This window comes from Schistocerca piceifrons, chromosome 3, assembly GCF_021461385.2.
Source record: "Schistocerca piceifrons isolate TAMUIC-IGC-003096 chromosome 3, iqSchPice1.1, whole genome shotgun sequence".
Taxonomy (NCBI): domain Eukaryota; kingdom Metazoa; phylum Arthropoda; class Insecta; order Orthoptera; family Acrididae; genus Schistocerca; species Schistocerca piceifrons.
Window position 1 is genome coordinate 521,677,966 of NC_060140.1, and position 6,000 is coordinate 521,683,965.

Consider the following 6,000-nt stretch of genomic DNA (forward strand, 5'->3'; position numbering starts at 1 on the left):
GGGCTTTTCCTGACTGCTTTGTCTCGAGTTTGTTGCTGTGTAAGTTATGACACATTTGGGTGTCATACTGGTATTGGCAGAGATTGTGATGAATGTGATACTTAATGTGTATGGATCTGAATCGATGATCATGACATGATCTATCTGGAACTATTCAATGGTTTAGACTGGCTATCTCCTGTTGGCAGTTTTCTGGCCAGATGGTGAAAGTGGGCCAGCATGATCTGCTAGTTGTGTTCTTTCACAGATAGAGTAATAGCTTGCCTCTTAAGATGGCTTTCCGCACAGAGGTACTTCCAATGATTTTTCACATATTGTTTGGTAAGTTTGGCCAGCTGTAGATCCAGTAAGTCCCAGAAGACTTCCGCTTCATCTAGGTCTGATCTCTTATTATAATTTGTACTTTTTGATGTACTTGATTGTTAATAATAATCTGTTGTTCAGTGGCTTGCAGTTAGTGACTATTTTGAGGAACCTGGTTTACATGGTAAGCACAGTTCTGAGCGCTTGAAGATACAATAACCTTCTGATTCAAACATCTAAAATATAAGGGAAAGGACCAATTGTTATGCACCATAAAGATAACACATTGAGTAGCAGACAGACAACGAAAAGACTGTTCCACTTTAGCTACAGCCAAAGCCTTCTTCAGGAAAGAAAACATGCATATTCTTTCACCATGATAGCACACCTCACATGCACTTGGCTGCATCTCCAGCAGCTCTGATCCAGAGATGGTGGTCATGTGTGCTTGCTTGTGTGAATCAATGTGTATGTTTTCTTTTCTGAAGAAGGCTTTGGCCGAAAGCTAAATCATAACAGTCTTTTCGTTGTGCCTGTCTACAACTCATTGTGTCCTCTTTGTGGAGAGTAGCAATCTATGATTTTCTTCACGTTGTTGATATTCCAACCAGGAGTTTCCATTGTTAGATTCAAAGACTCTTCATCTGAGTACTACATTTCTTGTTGGATGCTTATAGAGCTCTATTTTTGTGTAGGGCTTGGTAAGACTGTTTAAAATCATTTTTGACAGCCATAAACAGGAACAACCATGTTGAATAAATAAATGAAGGCAGTGAACCAATATCACATCAAACTTCTGAGCTGATAAAGGTTTTCAGCTGGTCCATTGATATAAGGGTATTTGCATTGGATATTAGCAGATAGATTTTGAATCTAATGGCAGTTATATTGCATGTCTCTGCCAAGATTTTGAATTTAGTTCTGAGTGTATATTTGTATTGGACATTCAGAGATCCCATGATTTATCTCAAGTATAATGTAGAGTCTCCTCCAGGATCTGAATAAGAGTTACTGCTTTCATGATGGAGGGATTCATCAAACTCTTATCCCATGTGGTAACTTCCTTAAAACATGATGCCCCCATGTTTGGCTTGATTTTGTTGCGATTGTTACACATATATGAAAACTAGAGTTGTGAGATGTAGAGGCTGCCTCAAGATGCTTTCTGGACATACTGTTATGACTTGCTTATATGATGGGCCTGGGATGAGTGACAGAAAATACTGAGCTATTCCATCCACCCTGTGGATACTGCAAGTGGAGATTTCTTTCTTATATGTTGTATTGTGATGTCCAGCATCATACAGTTTCTATTAAACTTTTATTCCTTTTCTGAGCTGTAACATGCTAATACAAAAGTTTTAAATACAGTGCATTTTTATCCAAACATTTTGAGATAAATACCATAATGGAAATTAACTGTATGTAAATGGATAATAGTGTTAGTTGTGAAGCACTAAAACAGGTACAGCAAGAAGAGTGTTGACAGAAAAGCTTTGAATCTCAAGTTCAAAATGTGGCAGATCTCTCTGGAGGGGGATACAAGCTGTGTATGAATGGAAACATTTAGTCACTCACTTCAGCAAAACAGTAAAATGAAAAGTTTCTCAAAACCCATGACAGGACTTCCTGTCACAGAAAATTATTCAGATGCACTGCACAGGCTAGTAACAGCCTATACAAGATCCATTGTGATTAGCCCTGGAATTCATGCAAGACAATAGACTTAGGTTAAATGTTTGTTGAAAGTATATGTTTTGCCATAGTGTTGTGTGTAGATTTAATCCACTTTAAGATATTTACACTTATTTTTTCTCGAATATCTCAGCATACACACTCAAAATTGATACACATTGTTCATCATCATCAACTTCAGTTAGTCCTTTCAGCAAGCCATTTAGGTTGTTTCTGAATGATTTTATCCATTTATTTCTATGTCGATATATTTCCTCCTGCACTACAGAATCTCCCCTTTTGAGGTCATCTTTAATCTGGACCAGCCACCTCTTTCTTGGAGATCCAACTGCTCTTTGTCCTGGATACTTTCCTTTCCAAGTATTGACTCGTAATACAATTACACTGCATCTATTTCACTAACCAAACAACTTCCAACTCAGTGCACTTAGCCTTTTCTATAGGGTCACTTCCATTTCTGATCTTGTTTCTCTTTGTCTTATGTAAAGCAGACCAAAGGAATTTCATTGCACTACCATGTTACAGAGCAGCTCTCCAAAAGACAGAAAATTATGGACAGAATTGTACTGAAATTCTTTTTTAATGGTTCAAATTCATTTCACTACTTAATCCAAAATATTAGCTAGAAAAATCTGGTATGAAATATGGTAGGCACATATTGAGAATGTTGGCCTGCTGTAAACTGCTTTAGCTGCAGACACAGTTCAATATGCTTTGGCCAAACAAGTCATTTACCTTTATGATGTGCTTTTAATCAGCTAAAAACTATGTCTTCTGTGATGGTCAATTTTAACAGCTCGAAGATTATTTTTACATATATTTATTTGGCTGTCAACTCTGCAGACAAGGTGCTTATGCACACTTGCACAGTGCCACAAGACATAAAATAGCCTGTTCGAACCTCCAGTTAGAAAAAGTTTGTATCAGCATTTGGTAATCATGGAGAGGACAGGAGTCACATACACTTCATACTAACCATAGCATATTCAGTGTCCTGGGTTAAAATCTAAACATCTTGGCAGTGTTTCCTGGAATGAGGATATGTGACAGTGTTGATTATCTGTCCACACTATTCGAAATGAACTGGCTATATACTGACACAGAGTTACCCTTTCTCTACTCTCTCTCTCTCTCAGATCACCAGCAACATTATCATCACACTCCTTGCAATCACCTTCATTAAATCAGTTATACTTAAAGTGTGATATACATGCTGCCAAACTGGTGGCAATTAAAAAGGCTTGGGTGAAGCCGTGAGTGGTATGAAATGATGATACAGTAATAGGTTGAATTGTTGACATCAGTGCAGGTAAGTATGGTCAGTTTTCTTCTGTACTTGTCCTTACTTGTGGAACAAGTAAACTACATAAATGTCAACATGGAAGAAAAATGAGAAAGAAAACAGACAAAATGGGGAAGTAAAAGCCTGAAAATTGAAGGCTCTGTAGGTAACTATACAGAACAGTTTTTTACTGAAAAAGGTACAAGAAAATCCTACATAAAAAATTCATTGAGCAAAGTATTATGCTTAGATAGCCTGAGAAATAGGAGCTAGCCGCTGAAACATTTTGAGTTTTTGCGACTTTTCACTTTTCCTCATTATCTTCCTCCTGCAGCAACTTTCATTGTTCAGTTCCTTCCTCAATTAGTTTCCACTTTTAAGCAACTGAGAAATAAGTATCTTGTGAATTCTAGTCACTAATTACTGGTAACTGATGTCTGCATGTAATGTTAAATAGCATTTATGTCCCCAGGAGTTAAATTTTGCATCCTATGAATCCATTGTATAAATGTATACCTTCTAACTCTCAAATGAATTATGTGAATATATTTGACGTTGCATCTGAGACATGTGTAATATAATTCTTTTGTATGAGAAATATAAATTTTTGTAAGTGTAAAAATCACTCTGAATACATTCACTGACACATAAACTTTCAAATTTTAACCATGGTAAATGAACACTACTGTTGCTCTGAACTATCACTAAGGTAAAGTCTAAAAACACAAGAAGAAATCAGCTACTTCATTATGATTTGCACTGACAAAACAGCTCTAGGTAGATATATTGTCTGTACAGTAAATGTGTTTTTTGCCAGTTATAAATATAAATATTGCCAGTTGTCATCATTCAATAATGCGTTATTGTGTGACAAAGGGAGCTGCAAATTCCAAAATTTTGGTTCAAACTTATATTCTTTTCTCTGTCATTTAATAGATTAAGACTTTCTTTTCAGTTTGATATTCCATAAGTTACAAACAAAATGTAACACAGAAAATGTAGATACCTGTGCTCTCAGGGAAATAGCAAATTTAATATCTGGAGGAAAGAATACTTGGGTTAAAATTAATTTATCATGGCATTATGAGCCTTCCATGGTATCAAATTTTTCTGACTAAATGTTATTCACTCTTGTTAACCTTGGCATATATATATATATATATATATATATATATATATATATATATATATATATATATATATATATATATATATATATATATATAATGGAAGGAAACATTCCACGTGGGAAAAATTATATATAAAAACAAAGATGAGGTGACTTACCGAATAAAAGCGCTGGCAGGTCGATAGACACACAAACAAACACAAACATACACACAAAATTCAAGCTTTCGCAACAAACTGTTGCCTCATCAGGAAAGAGGGAAGGAGAGGGGAAGACGAAAGGAAGTGGGTTTTAAGGGAGAGGGTAAGGAGTCATTCCAATCCCGGGAGCGGAAAGACTTACCTTAGGGGGAAAAAAGGACAGGTATACACTCGCACACACGCACATATCCATGGTGGATGGATATGTGCGTGTGTGCGAGTGTATACCTGTCCTTTTTTCCCCCTAAGGTAAGTCTTTCCACTCCCGGGATTGGAATGACTCCTTACCCTCTCCCTTAAAACCCACTTCCTTTCGTCTTCCCCTCTCCTTCCCTCTTTCCTGATGAGGCAACAGTTTGTTGCGAAAGCTTGAATTTTGTGTGTATGTTTGTGTTTGTTTGTGTGTCTATCGACCTGCCAGCGCTTTTATTCGGTAAGTCACCTCATCTTTGTTTTTATATATATAGTTATAATAGAGGGAAACATTCCACGTAGGAAATATATATCTAAAAACAAAGATGATGTGACTTACCAAATGAAAGTGCTGGCAGGTCGACAGACACACAAACAAACACAAACATACACACAAAATTCAAGCTTTCGCAACAAACTGTTGCCTCATCAGGAAAGAGGGAAGGAGAGGGGAAGACGAAAGGAAGTGGGTTTTAAAGGAGAGGGTAAGGAGTCATTCCAATCCCGGGAGCGGAAAGACTTACCTTAGGGGGAAAAAAGGACAGGTATACACTCGCACACACGCACATATCCATCCACACATACAGACAAAAGCAGGCATAGAAATATGTCTGCTTGTGTCTGTATGTGTGGATGGATATGTGCGTGTGTGCGAGTGTATACCTGTCCTTTTTTCCCCCTAAGGTAAGTCTTTCCGCTCCCGGGATTGGAATGACTCCTTACCCTCTCCTTTAAAACCCACTTCCTTTCGTCTTCCCCTCTCCTTCCCTCTTTCCTGATGAGGCAACAGTTTGTTGCGAAAGCTTGAATTTTGTGTGTATGTTTGTGTTTGTTTGTGTGTCTGTCGACCTGCCAGCACTTTCATTTGGTAAGTCACATCATCTTTGTTTTTAGATATATATTTTTATATATATATATACTCATGTCATTATGCTCTTGTAGTGTAATGGAGGCAGCTGCATTTAATTTATCTTGTTATTTATCTAGTGTAGAGCCAGCAAAGTAAAATTTTCATTATTATTGTTGTAGAGCCAGCAAAGTAAAATTTTTGTTGTTACCAATTTAATACCTCAGTAAATGACACTTGTCACCATGTATGAGTGTTGGAAAAAAGTGTTGATTGTTATTGTAAATGTCTATGTTAAGATTATATTCGTTTTTTTTCTGTTTCTAAGTGAAGTGCTGCACATTAACACTTG